Source organism: Hirundo rustica, chromosome 3 (genome assembly GCF_015227805.2).
Source record: "Hirundo rustica isolate bHirRus1 chromosome 3, bHirRus1.pri.v3, whole genome shotgun sequence".
Lineage (NCBI taxonomy): Eukaryota > Metazoa > Chordata > Aves > Passeriformes > Hirundinidae > Hirundo > Hirundo rustica.
The window spans coordinates 98295206-98316059 of NC_053452.1; the positions used below are offsets into that span (position 1 = coordinate 98295206).

Genomic DNA, 20854 nt, shown 5'->3' on the forward strand with positions numbered 1-20854 from the left:
ACTTCCGGAGGGCAGACTTTGGCCTATTTAAGAGACTTATTCAGAGAGTTCCTTGGGAAACAGTCCTTGAAAACAAAGGAGTCCAGGAGAGATGGGTGTGCTTCAAGACGGAAATCTTGAGGGCACAGGAACAGACTGTCCCTGTGTGCCGAAAGATGAGTCGACGAGGCAAACGTCCAGTCTGGATGAGCAATGAGGTTTTGAAGGAACTTAGAAATAAAAAAAAAGATGTATCATCTTTTTAAGGAGGGACTGATTTCTCAGGAAGTATTTAAGGGAGCTGCTAGGGCATGTAGAAAAAAAATCAGGGAGGCCAAAGCCCAGTTTGAACTTAACTTGGCAACTTCTGTTAAAAACAATAAAAAAAGTTTTTACAAATATATCAATGATAAAAGGAAGGGTAAAACCAACCTCAGTTCCTTATTGGATGAGGCAGGCAACTTAGTAACTAAAGATGAGGAAAAAGCGGAAATGCTTAATGCCTTCTGTGCCTCAGTCTTTATTGGTAGGACAGCTTATCCTCAAGACAACTGTCCTCAGGGGTTGGTAGGTGGTGCCAGGGATCAGAATGGTCCTCTTGTTATCCAAGAGGAGGCAGTCAGAGAACTGCTGGGACACTTGGATATTTATAAATCAATGGGACCAGATGGGATCCACCCTAGGGTGATGAGGGAGCTGGCAGATGAGCTTGCGAAGCCACTCTCCATCATTTATCAGGAGTCGTGGCTCACTGGCGAGGTTCCAGGCGATTGGAAACTGGCCAATGTGACACCCGTTTACAAAAAAGGTAGGAAGGAGGATCCTGGTAATTACAGACCAGTTAGCCTGACCTCAGTACCAGGTAAGATAATGGAGCAGTTCATACTGAGTGCTATCACACAGCACTTACAAGATGGCCAGGGTATCAGACCCAGTCAACATGGGTTTACAAAGGGTAGGTCATGTCTGACCAACCTGGTCTCCTTCTATGACCAGGTAACTCGTCTGGTAGATGCAGGAAAGGCTGTGGATGTTGTCTATTTAGACTTCAGCAAGGCCTTTGATACTGTCTCCCACAGCATACTCCTAGATAAGCTGGCAGCCCACGGCTTGGACAAGAGCACTCTTCGCTGGGTTAGGAATTGGCTGGATGGCCGGGCCCAGAGAGTGGTGGTGAATGGTGCAGCATCCAGCTGGCGACCAGTCACCAGTGGTGTCCCTCAGGGGTCTGTATTGGGACCAGTTCTATTTAATATTTTTATAGACGACATGGATGAGGGCATTGAGTCCTTCATTAGTAAATTTGCAGACGACACTAAGCTGGGAGCTTGTGTTGATCCATTGGAAGGGAGGAGGGCTCTGCAGAGAGACCTAGATCGGTTGGATGAATGGGCAGAGTCCAACAGCATGAAGTTTAATAAGTCTAAGTGTCAAGTTCTACATTTTGGCCACAAAAATCCCCTACAGCGTTACAGGCTGGGGACAGTGTGGCTGGACAGTGTTCAGGTGGAAAGGGACCTGGGGGTGCTGGTCGACAGCCAGTTGGATATGAGCCAGCAATGTGCCTCGGTGGCCAAGAAGGCCAATGGCATCCTGGCCTGCATTAGGAATTGTGTGACCAGCAGGAGTAGGGAGGTCATTCTTCTCCTGTACTCGGCACTGGTGAGACCACATCTTGAGTGCTGTGTCCAGTTCTGGGCCCCTCAGTTTAGGAAGGATATTGAGATGCTTGAGCGTGTCCAGAGGAGGGCAACGAGGCTGGTGAGGGGCTTGGAACACAAACCATATGAGGAACGTTTGAAGGAGCTGGGGTTGTTTAGCCTGGAGAAGAGGAGGCTTAGAGGTGACCTTATTACTCTCTACAACTTCCTGAAGGGAGGTTGTAGACAGGTGGGAGTCGGTCTCTTCCACCGGGCAGCAACTGACAGAACAAGGGGACACAGTCTCAAGCTACATCAGGGAAGGTACAGGTTAGATATTAGGAAAAAATTTTTCACTGAAAGAATAATAAAGCACTGGAATTGTCTTCCCAGGGAGGTGGTGGAGTCACCATCTCTGGATGTGTTTAAAAAAAGACTGGACATGGCACTTAGTGCTATAGTCTAGTTGAGGTGTTAAGGCATAGGTTGGACTTGATGATCTTAGAGGTCTCTTCCAACCTCATTATTCTGTGATTCTGTAATTCACAGAAACAAAGCTGGGTTGGAGTGTTGACCTGCTGGAAGGTAGGAAAGCTCTGCTGAGTGACCTGGACAGGCTGGATTGATGGGCTGAGACAAAAGGTATAAGATTTAACAAAACCAAGTGCCAGGATCACATCAACTCCATGCAGTGCTACAGGCAGAGTGACTGGAGAGTGGCAAAAGGACCTGGGTCTGTTGGTTGACAGCAGCTGAACATGAGCCAGCAGTATGCTCAGGTGTCCAAGAAGGCCAATGGCATGCTGGCCTGTATCAGCAATAGTGTGGCCAGGGCAGTGATTCTGTCCCTGTATGTCGGGGGCTCCTTTGCAGGAATTTAAATTACCCCGGCATTTAGGTGGTTTTAGAGTCTTTTTTGCCCTCTGCAAAGCTCTGAGCCAAATGGATGAAAGAGACGGAGTCTTCAAGGTCGCATGCTTCGTGTTTATTGTTTCTTATCTTACAATTTTCTCCGTGTCCAGCAAGATGTTTGCCGCAGCTCGGACATCTGACGACTCCTCTCATCTTAGGGCCGTCCTTATCTTTTATACTAATTGCTACGTATTCTTTATTTACTATTTCTTACCAATGTCAATCACTATTACTAACAAGGTCATCTTTACTCTGACCCAATCCTCACTAACTACTTTGTGCCAACGTCACTGCAGAAATGGAGTGAGGGAACAAGAAGGAAGAAGAAAGAGACAACGCCCCAAATTCTCCATCTTGCCCCATTCACTTCAATGCCAAAAATCCCAAACCTACTGTTTTTTCACCCTGTGACATACTAAACTACTATTTTTCACACTTTTGTGGCCTGTAAACCCTCTTGCAATCCAAGAAGCCTTTCCCATGGACTGAAATCAAAGCCAGTGTCTCTCTGAGCTCTGGGCTGGGGTCCCAGACCCCCCTGCCCAGGTCCCTGACCCTCCAGGGCAACCAAAGGAATGCCCTGGACTCCAACACCTGTACTCAGCACTGCTGAGGCCACACCTCGAGTCCTGTGTCCAGTTTTGAGCAGCTCCAGAGAAGGGTGATTGAAGATGGTGAAGGAATAGAAGTATTACGAGGAGCAGCTGAGGGAGCTAGTATTGTTTAACCTAGAGAAAAGGTGGCTCAGGGATGACCTTAGCACTTTGTACAACTACCTGAAAGGAGGTTGTAGACAGGTGGAGGTCAGTCTCTTCTCCCAGGAAACCAGGAGCAGGACAAGAGGACGCAGCCTTTAGCTGCACCAGGGGAAGTTTAGGTTAGAGACTAGGAAGAAATTCTTCATACCAGGAGTGATTAGATATTGGAATGGACAGCCCAGAGAGGTGGTGGAGTCACTGTTACTGAAGGTGCGTGTAAGACTGAATGTGGTATGGTCTAGTTGGCATGGTGATGTTCAGAGACAAGTAAGACTCAGTCTCAGAGGTCTGTTCTAACCTAATTGATTCCATGATTCGGTAAACACCAGAACCCATCCAATTTATGCTCTGTATGTGCATTTACCCTCTGCCTCACCGTAGTCTTTGAAAGGCCCTCACCTATTTATCAACAAGTTTGAGTATCACTTCAATGGACAATCACAAAGTGATGCAAATCCAAAATGTAAGTACATCAGTGAGGTCATTCCTCTACATCCACACCTGGTACTACAACCCCTAACTCACTTACTTACTTAAAAACTGAAAGGAAAACCTCTCTCACCATTCCTTTTAAATCTCTTCTCCTCTTCTCCCAACAATTATATCCAACTTTTCTCCACTAACTACCCTCCAAGCTTAATAAACTTTTCCAGGCTGTACCACAAAAGCCAGGACAAGATCATCCAACCCATACTGAATTGCCTTCATACATTAACTTGTTCTTCTATCCTGTACTCTCTCTCCTATCTGTCTGCATGGGTTAGGACATACCTTAGGTGGAAATGGACAGATTCTCAGCTCATGCAACTGCTAAAAAAGTAAGTTTTCTAAAACGCAATTTAACTGTACCCTGGGCTCCTCTGCATGATGGCTTATGCCAGCTCCACCATCTATATTCACACACATCTTTCCCTACCCATCTGTTCCTGTTTGGCCTTCCTCCAGTAGTCATGCTAAAAGTATGGCTCCAAACCTGTGAAAGCATTGAGCAGGCACCACTGCTGTGCTCACCACCTAGCACAGAGCAAAAGACAGTTGCCCCAAGCACCCGCCAACTCTGAGTGCCGCACTGGAGGATGTCATCCAGCCACACTCCAGCATTTCTCCTCCCTCCACATGCTCCCCGGCTCTGACGCCAGATGCATCTGCTCTATCTTGCAAACACACTCTCGGTCCAGTCACTCTTTCAGTGTCATCTGAGGATGTTCTTTTATATATCAGAAGCTGGGAGCTTGACCCAGGGTGTATGGGTTATGGCATTTGTCTTCTGGGCTGAGAGAAGGAAAGGATAAATTTAAAACTAAAATGTCATTACATCCAGAAAATAACCCTGATGGTTTCATTTTAAGACATTTTTAAGAAAACAAACATTACTCACTACCAGATACAAACAGGGATAGTGTTAACAGATACTAATATTTTGAAACATGTAATTATACAATAATTTCTTATTCAAGGGCTCTTGGGCAAATGCAGCAATGTGAGATTGGAGAAAAGCTTGTTTGTGGAGTATATACCATCTTTGTCCCATCTTTGTCTTGTGTAATCAACACCTAAAAACTGTGTTTCTTTTATTTCTCTTCCTGGTATAGCCTTGACCCCAGATCCTGAAAAAGGCCCAAAAAGACTTCCGCTCTCTCTTATTGTCCAAGTCATGCTGCTTCTCATGGTTGGACATTTTAGTCTTTCCCAATAGTCCTGGAGTAGGCTCTTGGAATGAATACCAAGAAGTTTGTGTCATCCAGGGCAGCTGGAGAAAAAAACTAGCTGAAAATCTAGCTGGGATCTAATGGGTGTCTAGTAAGTGATGGTGATCTCAGGTTGGGAGGAGCAAGTGGTCTGGTGTCTAGGCAGACTGCACTGGAAGTGGTGATGGAAACCCAGGACCACCAGCAGTGTCTTACTGCCAGCCCAGGACTGCAGTTTATCTGGCACTGGAGGGAGGTGCCTGACTGCTCCTGGGTGGTGTCCCTAGGCTAGCTGGTGATATGGTACCTGTACTAGAAGTTCTCTGTTACTGCACATAGCGAGAGAACTTCCTGCCTTTCAATCTTCCACTGAAGTGTGTAACCAGTGAAAGTCTACTGGCATGACATTTTGGAACCTACCTGCTAGATGCTAGCCTCTTGGAGACTTCCTGGAATATTGAATGCTTCCCTGTCCCAACCAAAAGTTGCCCTTCCTGACCTTGTGTGTTTCTACTAATTTTCTCATACCAAATTAGCTGCCTCACAACTGCCAGCCCTACTGGGCCAAGCAAACACGTTATTCCATACAGGAAGCTTTCCCCCATGAGTTTTACAAAGTTGTAGTACTGACAGTTCTCCAACCACAGAAGAGCCACGTCCTCCAGGCACCACATGCTCCAGGTTACCAGCTGCTGCAGTTGCAGACCAGACACTGCAATACCACACCACTGTAAAAGACAGACATTAAGTTTCTGCCTAGACCATGGGATTTTTGAATAAGGATACCATGCATGAAATTATCAAGTGTCATACGACAACACAGTAGTGCATGTCATGCCAAGTGGTCTTGTGTTGGAAACCTCAAGAGGCTTTTAAATTAAGTCCATTGAAAGGTAAAACAGGGTACAGAGGAGTTGGTACCCAATGTTTTGTGGAAAATTAGTAATAAAGTCAGAAAGTATAAGAGGAAAACACAAATAACAAGATAGTGAGGAATTCTTGAAAAATGCTCTGTCAGGAAGGGGTATGTACAACTCTATTATGTCCTTAGTCTTCCACAAATACAGATATGGGCAAGGATTGCAAAATCTTTGGCTGGGACTATGAATCAGAAAACATTTACATTTGTTTAATAATACAACTCAAAACCAAAATAATTTGAGGTAAGACACCAAAGCTATATCTGAATACTTCAAGAATTTTGGTTAGCTCATCAATGAATCTGATTCACACATGACAAAGTCTTCAAAAAGTACACAATGTAAAATCTTGAACTTGTATGTAAAAGAGGAATCTATGGAAGGCAAAGTAAGAGATTTATTAGAAATGAGGCTAGCAAGAGATCAAGCAGGATCTGATTGCTGGGTGAATGAAAATTCCTGCACCCAGACATCAGAAACGTCAGAGAGCAGATTGTCCGGAAAGCAGTTTTGCAGAGAAGAATCCAAGTCTCCTGGTGGACAAGTTGACTGTAGGTCAGCAATGCACACTTGCGGCAAAAAAAGGCCAACAACACTGCCAGGAGGTTACTGGAGGTAATCCTTCTCCTCTACACAGCACTGGTGAGGCCACACCTGGACTGCGGTATCCAGTTCTGAGCTCCTCAGTACTAGAGACATGGACATGCTAAAGTAAGTCCTGCAAAATTCCACAAAGATGATGAAGGACTGAAGCATCTTTTGTACAAGGAGAGGCTGAGAGTTGGGATTGTTTATCCTGGAAAACAGAGGATTTAGGGGGATCTTACCAGTGTGTATAAATGATTATGTATATGAAGTGTAGTGCCCAACTGGGACATGAAATGAAGAGGAAGCCACACTCTTTTCAATGATACCAATAACAGAAAAAGAGGCAATAGGAACAAACAATGGGCAGAATACAGAAAATTCCACTTAAACATTAGAATTGTTTAGGCTTTGTTTACTGTGATCAAACACTGGAAGAGGCTGGCTACAGAGTTGTGCAGTCTCCATCAGTAGAGACATTTGAAGTCCAGCTGAACATAACTTCGAGATACCCTGGCCATTACCCTGAGAAATCTGTTCTAACTTACCCTGCTTTGAGAAGGTAGATGGGACTATACCTGCAGAAGTCCCTTCCAGCCATAACCTATGATTCTCTAATTCTACCTCTGAAGATAGAAAGTATTCGGGAAAATGATAATTTTGGAGACAGAAGATATGTTCTGAATATGATTTTAGGCTTTGAAAAAGTCAGGATGGTTTGAGGGTGGAGGTTAGCCATACTTACTATTTTTATTTATTAGAATATATAATAGTACATATTAGAAATATACTCCAATATAACTTAATATATTCTTAAACAAAAGACTGGGTTATCTGCAAATACAGGTTGGCTGGTGGTTTAGAGATTTGAGCAAGAAATCTCATATTAGAATTGCAAAATCTCATATGTAAGGTGATGATGTATCAGTTAATCAAAACAATATTACGTAACAGTGATAATGAGTATTCAGACATGTAGACTTAGAAGATAACATGGAGAATCAGAAGACAACAAGAAACTTGCAGCCAGTGCCATACATTATTGTTGCCTGGAAAAATAAAGTTCTGAAGTAAAAATGCTAGCCTCAACCATTCAACTACTCAGTTTTCTAACACTTTCTGACATTTCCTCTGTGTTTTCTTTTGTGCATTATTGCTTCCTGTTGACGTATGCAAAGGACTCTAATTGAATACCTCTGATTGATCCTTGAGTCCTTAATTTGTGGTGGTGCCTGGGCAAACCCTTGACCAAGATTAGATAGCAGGCGTACTGTGTGAGCACCGCTTGCAATGCGGGACATTGAATGTCTTCCAGTTTGCTTGCACGCCACCATCCGTATACTTTTTACCTGCTGTACAGTACCTGCAGATTCCTAGTTCTTTACTGTAAGGACTGTCTTTCTACCTGTATTTGTCTACCCTAGCTGATGGCAGGCACTGACCTCTTTGTCCACAGACAATAAAAATGCCATTTATAAATAAAATAAAATAAAATAAAATAAAATAAAATAAAATAAAATAAAATAAAATAAAATAAAATAAAATGCAACTGACAGTGAACTTTCCAAAAATTAAACTATTTACTAAACTGTCAGATGTAACTAAGTTAATATTACTTAAAGTTTGTCTCCTCTAGGGGTGCTCAGTTCAGGGATTGTTTATAGAGATAAGAATGGTAACCTTTATCTAAGAAGGGCTTGCTAAAACACATTCATGTGATTCAGGAGAACCTAAATAAAAGTTCTGATAATAAAGACTTTTTAGTTTCATGCTGACTGTTTACACATTAATCGTAAACTGTTCATCCATTATGCAAAGTACATGATCACCTGCCCTATCCCTCACATCCAAGCACTTCTTGGTATGGTACTTCAGACTGTACTGGCAAAACTAGGCTGGCTGATACTAAAGAAGATTTCAAATAAGCCTGAAATCCATTGGCGTAATTATCACTTCATCTGAATCTTAAAATTATTCATGCACAAGAGAGTATTGAACACTCTTGTGGAGGCAGACAATTTAACATAACTGGCCAATAGTTCACAGCCAGAATGCATTTTGGCCATCTCCTCCTTTTGTTACCTTTAGCAGCTAACATTCACAGTTGGGAATATGAGCCTCATTCAACTCTCTGGTCACCTCACGTAACATTTTTGGTTTTGCTGGTTGCACATTATGGTGAACAAGCTCACCTGATGCAAACCAGTGTAAACTGTTTAAATCATGACCTTTAGTGTAGCCAAGGCAATTCAGAGGCATTGAACTTTCGTTCCTGCCATTACAGTGAACAGTGCATTATGTATACTTCGGCTTCTTTGTTTAATAAACAGCAAACCTTCTGCTGCTTCAGGAAAGTCAATGAATGTTTCACGTAAAATCCACAAGAGGATATAGTACTGAAGCATTTTACAGCTGTTAACTATATGTTTTCTTTTTCTTCACAAGATTGTGCTTACAAACAGTAGTCAACTACTACCATTGCTATAATTGAGACATCTGTTGAAAAACACGAAAACAAAAAGCATCACAGTAAAAAGGAATTTTTTAAAACTATTCTAGTCAATGTTGTAAGGACAACAAGAGGTTTTACAAATAGATAAGGATCAGGAGATTTTGAGGGAGACTGTAGTCTCTTGGTGTGATGGATGGAGGCAAGTTGCTGACAGATGAGGCACAGAGTGCTGCAAAGCTAAAAGATTTCTTTGTCTCAAGTATGTTCACTAGGGAGAAAGAGGGAAACATGCCAGAATCAGAGAGAAGTTTCCTGGAGGCAGAAAATGAAAAATTAATGAAATGAAGAGTGACACCAGAATAAGTAAAAGGAATCAGTCAGTGAAAAGGACTATACAATTCTAATATTGGATGGCCTGTATCCCAGCATTCAGAAAGATACTGTATATGTACATTTTAATTGTGTTGGGAAATAAATTTATTCCCATCAATAGAAAAGTCAGATGACTTACCACACTTACCAGAGTTCATTAGGGTAGAGGGATGGGTTAAAGGAGATTTACAGGCAAAAGACTTTAGAAGAGTCATGGATTAGGGTACAAAGAGCAGGCAGCTCTGAAATAAGGCAGACTGAACACTGGCTGCAGAAGCCAGTATTTTCACACTGCATATCTAAATGAAGCTGTATCTTTGTAGATTAAGTTTGTGTATATAAATGTGATAAGAATCTAACTCTTAGAATTAAGACAGGGTTTAGATAACTAAACTATCAAATGAAAAAATTATCACCTGTGTCTTTAAAATCTTTACACGGAAGTGCATAGTATGCACTTCTAGGTATGCATTGCTTGGCAATATTCTGTACTGTAACTGCAATTCAGTTAATGTGCTAACAAGCACAAGATTCACCCAGCACAAACTGAAGACAAGATATATATGAGTATGGACATTTGCACCAGACTCAGAATCTGACAAAGAAATATAGAAACACCCATATTTAGCAGTGTAACTTAAATTAGTGGAAACAGGAGGCCTGAGCTGAAAAATTACATAAATTTTACATTTTTTCACATAAATTTTACATTGAAAATTTACACTGGACATAAGACTTAAGTCATTATGTTGATCTCTGAATAAGTTACAGAAAAATGTGCAGTTATCTGAAGTGAAGAGATCATTAATGACATAAAGACCAGGAAGACAAACCTGAGGTCAGGGATCACAGTATTTTGCACTGTATAACAACCAAGATTTTAAAATAGAAGCAAATTTCAAGAATATGAAATTCTATGTGAAAAAGTTTGCCATAAAAAATGAAAACAGACACACAGCCAGAGTTGACCACTCCACAGGTACAACTCAGGCTTTGTTAAACCTCGTAGCTCAATGTTTTACAGCACCAACTAGATGTCAGATTGAGACATGGAACCTCCTCATGATAACCATGATACAAACTTTTAAGTGCCCACTGAACAAAATGACTTTTACTGAATTCAATTACGCAATTTCTGTAAATTTGCCTTCACTAATAAATATAAATGATTACAAATTTAGAGTAGCACTTCGCTTCTCAAATGGTAAAGTTGATTTCACATGTGTGTGTAACTCAATACCAGCTACTTGTGAAATGAAATGAAAATGCAGCAAGTTGAGATAGTGACAGAAGAATAGGAATAAAGGGAGAAAATACTCTCAGATAGGAATAGGATAATGAAAATTAATCATGTGCAATTGATTAGTGTTCATTAATCAAAATTGGTGAGGTTTTTAAAACCACACTGAAGCAATAAAGTAATATTGATCTTAATTTCTACAGACTGAAAGTGATAACATTAAAATAGAAATTATGGAAGATAGAATTAAAATAATCAATAAGAGTCTGCATATTGCTACACAGTGCAAATGCTCTGTTGACTGCACTTGCAATGCAAGCTAATTAATGAATATTAACCAAGTCTAAATTTTTCCTTGTTGGAAAAGTCATTCTCAGAAGTGAAACAAACTTCTTCACTGCAGTATTTCATATCACATCTCCACCACCTGTTGTTTATGACTGATATCCCTTTCAGGTTCATTTCATCATCCCACAAAAAGTACACAATACCTTTGCCCTTTTGAGATAAAGAGGGATGTTACTTTTCTTATGTTAGTGTGTTTTTACTTCAGTGACTATGGACAGAGGTAGAGACCCTACACTAGAAGCAGAACTGTGAAGGATTGTGAGGAGTTGGTGTCACAGTGTGTGTTTAGCACTGGAAAGGGTTCACTCTTTTCTACCAAGAAGCAGCCACACTGCTTGTAGAGTTCCTTTGCGCCAGAACTGCTCAGCGTAACAGTAGAGTCAAAGTGTAAGATGAGAATGTGTGGCACTCAGCCCTGCCTTTAAATTCACCAGGCAATCCCTCATATTCGACAGAGACAGCCAAGAGAGAAGCTGGAAGTAACTGCTAAAACATGCCAGCTGTTTATTTGGCTTTCTTCCCTCACAGATTACTAAACAGCATAGACTGAAACAAAGGATTAGAAATGCTCATGATTTCATTTTGCTAGAAATACCGCAACCAGAGGGAGATAGCTTGTATTATAAATTGCTTTAAGTATGACATTTTATTTTTTTTCTACCTGTTTCAATTAGAGCAAAGTCAAATCTGTTAAATAAAATTAATGAAAATAAATGAACATATCTGACATTTTTCAGCAGAAAGAGAAAGCTTTTACAGTTTGATTCTGAGCCATCACCACATCACTCTGTGCTATGGGAATAGGAATTTGACGTTTGATTTCTTGATACTTGTTTTCAAGATGCAATTTGGCAGAGCACTGCACAATCTCATTGAGGCTCCCCTTCCCACAAAAGGTTGGACCAGATGATCTTCTGAAGGTCCCTTCTGGCCTGGGCAGTTCTCTGATAACTGAAATGTTATTTTTCCCATTGCTTTCCAGCTGGGTTATCTTAGTACCTTTTTTGCTTAATAAATTTAAAAGCAGTACACTGGATTGATATGGTAACGATCACTGCAGACTGAATTTCTTCATTAAGTAGTGGGGAGGATATAATCTTGTGCATTGGACTGATCATACAACTTGCTGCTGCTTTAGGCAGGCAGTTAAGGTAATTGCCCATCATAGAGGCGCTTACTCTGACTGCTGGAAGGAGAAGGCAACTGATTTCCCATTCCCTCATTTACTGATATCAGCTTTATATTGCTACCACCAGAGCGATGTGATATATATGACTCTTTACAACTTTGTTTACATGGCATAAAATCTTATACAAATACAGATACAAATCTTATCCAAGTTTTAAATGTTCATTGAGAACTGAAAAAATCCAAAAAACTAAACCCCATTTCTTCATAAACTAATAGTGTTAGAAGTCAATTTAAGGAACAGAACAAGCAGTTTACAAACTATTTAAAAGGTATGCTTTAATCCCCACGTAGTTCTTGGTGCCCTAAATGAGAAAAATGTACAGATCTTTAATAGAAACAATTATAAGCAGAAGCTTTTGCTTTCTAATTGAACTCGAAATGCCACTAGAACACAGCTTTTCTTTGTAATGTTGTAATTAGAGCTACTCTTTAAGCATTTATGTATGTGCATGAAAGACAATGGTTTGGACACCTGCATCTCTGCAATTGAACACTGAAAGAGATGTAGCTGTGATTTTTAGCCTTTTAATGTGTGTAAATATATATGCAAAAGGTAAAGTAGCAAGTAGTCAATCCACTAGTCTCTATTTCACGAACAGATAAAGAAAAGACCATAGAAAAACCTGTTTTCTTCCCTAACCTTGAACCTCTAAATTATATTGCCACTGCTTTCAATTCTCAGTCTGGTATTGACAAAAGCACTGCCCATTAAAACCACTGATATTCCATACAAATGTTTCCTCTAATTAAAAAAAAAAAAAAAAAAAAAAAAAAAAAAAAAAAAAAAAAAAAGTAGTAGCAGCTTTAAAAACTACTGCTGGCATATGAAGCTATGCATTCAATAGCCTACTACACCAAACATTTCACCGCTCAGTTTTTGGAGACTGCTAGAATTCACTGACCAAATGAAGGTATCTATAATACAGAACAGCCTAAGCTCATCACCCTCAACTGCCGCTGACATATATTTGATGATTCTTTGATTCTAAAAAATCTTCAATCTGAGTACATTCTATTAACCCAGAGAATATGGGAAATAAAGCATTTACAATGCAGTAGATCATCCTGACTTGACGTGATATTATATGGAGATCTTATGTCACAAACACATGGTTTTATCTCATATCCAAGCAAATGTGCATATGTTCCAGACAAAATACAATTTTCTTGGACATAAATACTTTGGCATACAGCTGGACCATCTTACCAGTAGTGTACCAGTGAGAACTATGAAGGAAGACTTTGCAGATAAGGTGCAGCCTCTTAACGTAACAGCAGAGGTTAACTTCTAAGTATAGCAATAAATTGGTTCTATTCTGTCCTAGGGTAACTTAATGATGCTTGTATCCCCAATCGTCTGTTCTGTTTGTGCTGTATATTGAGTCCTGTGCCTTTAAGACTGGTTCTAAGAGCAAGGAGAAGCGCAGAGTTTGTTTTGAGAAAACTACCTGACTCCTCCACATTCTTCTGCGGACAGCGTGTTCGGCGGAGGCTTGGAGAGACTGCAGGATGGAGATTTTTTTTTTTTTTTTTTGCTTTTAGTTAGTTTCAGCTAGCTAGGGCAGAGAAGTTCCCTGGACTGGTTTTTTCCTTTTTCTCGGAACTGTTTAAACCTGCTCTGGACTGAAAGCCCAGGGGAGCACTGGGGGCTGCACCTGCGGCCCACCGGGGCCTGGACCTCGGCATTTTCCAGCAGCGCCGGAGAGACTGGGACTGAGGAGAGACTGAGAGAGAGCTGAGCTACACCCACGGCAAGGACTTTCTCAATTTGCCATCTCACTTCAGAAGGAGAGGTTTTATTGTTTCATATTATTCATTCTTTATACTTGTATGCACTTCATTTGTTTAGTAAAATAGTTTTTTCCACTTTTCTCCAAAGACGGGTTTTTTCCGGACCCGTTGGAGGGAGGGGCCACTTGGGTTTGCTTCCTTAGAGGGATCCTATACAGGGGTTTTCTCCCAAATTTGTCCCAAACCAGGACATATTCCCATGCCTTTGAACTTGACCCTGGGTATTTTTGCTAGTGACAAGATTTTATTTGGTTCAAATGATTGCTTGCCACGGCCAAAATTACTGTTGGTACAGAGCCGACACACAAATGTACCATTCTCCTTTTCTTTCTACTACATTGTACCTACAACTTGGCAAAATGTTGTCCAGACCAAAACTCTGAAGCTTTTTAGTCACTTTGCATCAATACAAAACCCGTTCTTTTCAGAAATAGTAATATCAAGGTTTTCCAGCCTTTATCTTGGACACATGAGTTTTGAGTATCGAGTACTGAGTAATAGCACTAGAGAATGAATCCAGGTTTGCTCAGAAAGATTTCCATAGGCAACATCAGAGAGTCCTTCAAAAATTATGTCAGCAATCATGCTAATTTCTTGAAGAATATCCTATTGATTTGAGAAAGTAATTCACCTTAATTCATCTTAATCATTGTTAAAGAAAACGCAATTTCCTGATTTCATACAGGAAATCAAATATAGAAATTAAGAGTGTATATGTGGTCTCCTACGGCCTTGTCCACCATTTCATATAAGCTTAGCCAAAAATAAGGCCCAACCTACTTTAATTTGAACCCTGACCTGGTCTGGTTTCCTAGGGAAAAAAACCCAAAACCAACAGCCACAAAAACTTAAAAGCTGAGGAGAAAGGTTTCAAAATTAAATTTTAAAAAGGTATCATTTAAAAAAAAAATCATAAAATGCTACAATGTAACACATCTGAAATATTTTTTGCACATAGCATGAGGCACGAACAAGAGGAGCTCAAGGCTTTGGCCTAGTCCCAAATATTTTACATAACTGGCATAAGTGAAAACTGTCAGGATGAGTCATGTGACTGGAGCGGCCTGTTGGACAGTTCCAGGTTCTTCAGGAGAAATAGGCAAGGTGGAAGAGGCAGAGGGGCGGCACTGTATGTGACAGAAGGGTTATAATGCATGGAAACTCAAGTTGGCAATGGCACAGTTAAGAGCTTCTGGGTACGAATCAAGGGGCAAACAAATAATGTGGATGCCATCGCAGGAGTCCACTATAGACTTCCCAACGAGGACAATGATGCCGATGAATTATTCTTTGAGGAACTAAGGGACGCTTCCAAGTCAACTGCTCTTGTCCTTATGGGGACTTCAACTTGTCAGAAATGAACAGAAGCATCACACAGCTGGTACAACATGGGCCAGAAGATTCCTAAAAAAACTGGATGACAACTTTATGGAACAGTCCTGAAGGAAGCCAGCTGGGAAAGATGGCCCTCCTTGATCTGCTGCTTGACAACAGAGAGGATGTCATGAGCAAAGTGGTGATTGGTGGCCATCTTGGCCAGAGCTACCATGAAGCGATTGAGTTTAAAAATCTCTGTTGACAGGAGGAAAAGTATCCAGAAAAAATTCCGGACAAGAGGAGAGCAGACCTCAGGCTGCTCAAGGAACCAGTGACTAAAGTCCCCCTAGGAAATGCTTTTGCAAGTACTGAGATCCATCAGCATTGGTTACTTTTTAAACATCACCTCCAAAGGGCAGAGGAGCAGGCAATTACCAAATGTCATAAATCAAGCAGATGAGGTAGAAGGCCGTCTTGGCTGAACAGGATTCTTCTCTTGGAAATAAAGAAGAAAAGGAAGATATATGCCCAGTGGAAGCAAGATCAGGCAAACATGGGAAGAATACAGAGCTGCTGCTTGCCACTGGAGAGAGCCAAAGCTCAACTGCAGTTCAAAGTGACAGAACTGTGGGGGGCAATCAAAGATTTTTTTCAAATATATTGTTGGGAATAAGCAGTGTAGAAATAACATCCATTCAGTACAGGATATGGATGGTCACCTCACAAACAGGAACATGGATGGCAGAGTTGTTAAACACATTCTTTGCCTCCGTCTTCAATAAAGATGAGACCATGGGGGTCTCAGTGCCTTGAGCTGTAAGACCATGACCATGAGAATAATAACTCCCAATTGACCCTGGTGTAGGATCTGTTGTTCTAGCTGGATCTCTACAAATCTATGAGACCTGATAATATTCTAACAATTCCAAAGAGCTAGCTGATGTCATTGTAAAACCTCTCTTGATTTTTTGAGTGGTCTTGGGAATCCAGAGAGGTCCCAGCGGACTTGAAGCTGGCAAATGTCCCAATTTTCAGAGGGAAAGAGCGGAGACACTGGAAACTACAGATCTGTCAGTCTCATTTCACTGCCTGGTTAAAATTATGGGAATGATTTATTCCGAGAGTTTATGAAACACACCTGAAAGACAAGGCAGTCACTGGTCACAGCCAGTTGGCCTTCATGAGTGGGAAGTCCTGCTTATCAAACCTGATTTTTCTTTTATGACAAGATTACCCATATAGTTGATCAAGGGAAGCCAACTGATGCAATCTTTTGGGATTTCAGTAAAGCTTTCAATATCCTCATAATATCCATCTGGATAAAATGTCCAGCATTCATCATGCGATGGGTGAGCAACTGCCTCATGGGTCAGACACAAAGAGTTATAGTGACTGGGGTGACATTCAACCAGCAATCTGTCACTAGTGGGCTTCTACAGGGCTCCATCCTCAGCCCTGTGCTCTTCAACATCTTCATGAACAACTTGGACATGAGACTAGGAGTTTCACAGATAACACAAAACTGGAAGGAGCTGCTGACTCCCTTGAGGGCAGGAAGGCTCTAAAGACAAAACCTCAACAACATGGAAGACTGGGCAATCACCAAATGCCTGGAGTTCAACAAGGGAAAAGTGCTGGATTCTGCACTGGCAGAATACAACCCTGGCTGTACAGACTGGGCAATGAGATTCCAGAATGCAGTTCCATGGAAAGGGACCTCAGGTCCTGTTGATAGAAAACTGAATATTGGTCAGCAGTTGTCCTGGCAGCCAGAAGGGCCAGGGTAATGTACCTTGTCCTGAGGTACTAAGGCCCAGCATTGCCAGCCAGGCAAGGGAGGGGATTGTTCTGCTCTGCTCTGCACTGGGACGGCCTCACCTTGAATATTGTGTGCAGTTTTGGGCATCACAATGTAAGAAAGATACAAACTATTAGAAAATGTACAAAAGGTGACAACAAAGTTGGTGAAGGGCCTTGAGGGGAAGTCATTTGAGGAGCAGGTGAGCTCACTTGGTTTGTTCAGCCTGGAGAGAAGGAGTCTGAGGGGAGACCTCACTGCAGTTACAACTTCCTTGAGAGGGGAGGATAGGCAGGCACTGATTTCTTCACTGTGGTGACCAGTGACAGGACCCAAGAGAATGGCCTACAGCTGTGTGAGGGGAGGTTTAGGCTGGATATTAGAAAAATGTTCTTCACTCGCAGGGTAGTTGAGCATTGAACAGGCTCCCCTGGAAAGTGGTCACAGCACCAAGCCTGACAGAGCTCAAGAAGCATTTGGACAATGCTTTCAGGCACATGGTGTGACTCTTTGGGATGGTGCTGCGCAGGGACATGAGTTGGACTTGATGATCCTTGTGAGTCTCTTCCAACCCAGCTTGTTCTGTGATTCTGTGATACTGTGATTCTATATTTTGGAGAGCAGTAGAACATCTCAGCTCCATCTGTAAGCCAGATTTTTACTCAAAATGCCACAAGATGGCTCTGGTGGGTTTGGAAGTGTCCCCTGATTACCACTTAGATGCCATGGATGACATGGGCTGTTAGGCTTAACTGGAGCAGAGGGTTGGCATGCTGAGAACAGGCAGTGCCAAACAGGCAACCATTCTCTGCAGCCCTTGCCTAGCTTGTGATTAACATGCTCTTTCTTCAGTAATTGTGATATGCAGTGGATTAATGTATTAGTTTAATGCAAAATAGGTTTATATAAAACCATTGCACATTTGGTGCACTCAGTGACACAGAAAAGGCTAAGAGATCATCTATCTTGGAGCAGTAAGAGTGAAATTCATAGAAAATTATACAGATACTTAAATGATATTCACATTATCCCGGCCTAAGACCATTAGGCTCCTCCTCCATGTCACTCCAACTTCTGACAAGGCTCTTGGACTAGATTCAACTTGTCTCCTTCTACCTTACAGAGACATGTCTCTCACAGAACACTGTCATGATCTCCACAGCATGACACACTTTTCTAATGAACATTGATAGCTTTGAAACAGCTAACACTACTGAAATATAAATTATGCCTATTTGAACTCAGCTGAATGCAATAGAACCTGCTTACTAGGTACTGCTGAAAGCTCTGCAAAATTCAGTCACAGTACTCCCTTCAGTCACACCTGATTAATAGTCGAGAGTTACCTTTGTAAGCACTTTTGGAAGAAAAAAAATTAGTTTCTGCTACCCATGGTTTGATTTTAGACATGAAAATACATAGTTGCCTCTCTTAACAGCTCAATCCTCATTTAATAACCTCATGCTCCAGGAAAAGTTAACCATATTCAACAACAAATGCATAAATTCCTTTTATTGCTCAACAGTGGTCACCAAGCTAAAGTAATAAGAGCACTAGATGTACATACAATATATAGTAAGACATAGAAGACCTTACTCTTTCCTGGACCATGTTTTATATCAGTTTAAAATTCCTCTGCCTATTAAGCATGGGGTGCCAAGAAAGAGTGACAGCAGGGGAAGTTGGAGCCCTCAGTCATTGTCCCCCAGCAGAGTCACAGCTGTGTCATGGTGAGAGCAGAAGGCAGACCTGAAACCTCCAAGTGCCAACCTCAGGCAGTATGGAAACTTTCAGAATAATACAGGACTCCTCACTTCACCTGTTATTAGCAAGGGAATAATGATACTTTATCCTGATGTCCCTCCTGTCTCTTGAGGTAGCAATATATTTGTGTAGGTAACCATTTTTTTAGCTCTGTATCCATATGGCACAAAAGGATACCAATCTCAGTTAGGGATCAATGTGTTTATTCTGTACATCAGAGTTGAATACATACTCTCCATTTTTGTGAATTGGTAATTATACCTTCTTTTCATAAAGCTTTATTTTTTCCTCTTTCCTTTAATAAAATTCCTCAATATTCAGATGAGAAAACAGGAAGTTATTCATGCGTCTCTGACATTAGAGCATAACTTGGTCTCAGACATCATTTAAAACAGCCTCAAAGCTATTTAAAACTGTATCAGGCTGGCTGCAGCCCCAGATCATTTGCAGCATAACTTCAGCCTTCTTTTCCCAGCCTGGCTACTTCAGGAACGTGCTGGATGACTTTACTAGGCTTCTTTCAGCTCTTTCACAGAGGAGTCTCTAATTGCAGAAATCTGGGCAATTTCTTGTTCTCTTCTAATATAGGAGCACTTCAGAGTTGTTAATAGAGTTTCTAGAGTATGTAGATAAATACTGAAAGCAAACATTTGGGGTTTTTTTGGTTTTTTTGTAATGAACTGAATTAAAATTCTGAAAACTTTCAACTTGTTCTGAAGAATAAATAATGATGGTTCTAAAGGATTCAAATGAGAACACACAACAAGTTATAAGTGGTTATACTTGTATTTCTATTTATGACCTATTCTTAATTTACTCCATAAAAAAACATGTAACTATTACACAATTTTTTTTTTCTTACCAGATGGGAACTATTATCTCCTCTTTCCATGACAGGAAAAGGGAAAATGTATCAAGGAAGGCAAAATTCAAATATCCACAATGATAAAGTCATACTGCTCAAAAAAGTCTCTTCTGAACCATGAAAAATTAACAGTCTGGCAGCATGGATTAATTATGGGTTAATATACATGGCTACTGTAACCCTTAGCTCCCAGTATTTTAAGTACACAGTATTTGCAGTCACATATGTAAACATTAGCTGTCTGCTTAGAGAGTAGGTTTCCTTCTGATGTAGAGTACATATAGAAACATGTTTTAGAAACTTCTGTATTTATTTCTTGATGTTTAAATATATAATGCTGTACAGACCAGACTGCCTATCTGTTGTGGGTTAACCCTGGAAGGCAGTTAAATGCTACAAAACCACTTGCCCACTTCTCCCACAGGGATGGCAGAGACAACTGGAAGGACAAAAGTTAGAGAACTTCTAGGCTGAGATAAAGACAGTGAAATAAATAAATAAATGAAAATGAAGCAAATAAAACAAACCTAAGAAAAACAGGTGATGCAAAGAAACCCAACTGCTCACCACCAGCTGACTGATGACCAACCAGTTCCCAAAGCAACAGCAGCCCTGGCAAACTTCCCTCCCAACTTTCACTGCTGAGCATGACACCATATGGTGTGAGATATCCCTTTGATCAGGCGCCCTGGCTGTGTCCCCTCCCAGCTACTTGTGCACTCCCATATTGCTTGCTGGTGAGGCAGCATGAAAAACACAAAATGCCATGATACTGTGCAAGCACTGCTGAGCTACAGCTAAAACACCAATGTGTTATCAGCACTGTTGTGGTCACAAATCCAAAACATAGCTCCATACAAGCTGCTATGAAGAAAATTAATCCCATCCCAGCCAAAACCAGTATAACATGCCTTTTGGTACTCCCTTGTACATTGACCTCAGCACACCCTCTGGATAGCATTGCCTACACCTGGTAAATAAAAGGTGTGCAGCAACATCTGAACAGATCAGCTGTGGTGGGGAAGCTTTATTACTGTGCTGGAATGGTTATTCAGCAAGACTTTCTCCCTGGAGTGTTGTGCCAGTCACATTACTTCTACTAGTACTTGCTCATTCTCAAACAAATCTCATGCCTTGCCTTGTGCTCATGGCAGCTACAGGCCAGTTTGGGTCTTTCTGCTGTTTGTTTCTGCAATTTGGGATGCACTGCTTTACCCAACGATAAGACTGGTTT

At 41.1% G+C, this 20854-nt stretch overlaps 1 protein-coding gene across 20 annotated transcripts in view; it reads right to left on the minus strand.

Moving 5' to 3' along the window:
* Window positions 1–20854, minus strand: part of MYT1L (myelin transcription factor 1 like) — a 316913-nt gene that overhangs the window by 170851 nt on the left and 125208 nt on the right. The gene's annotated exons all lie outside the window — the stretch shown is intronic.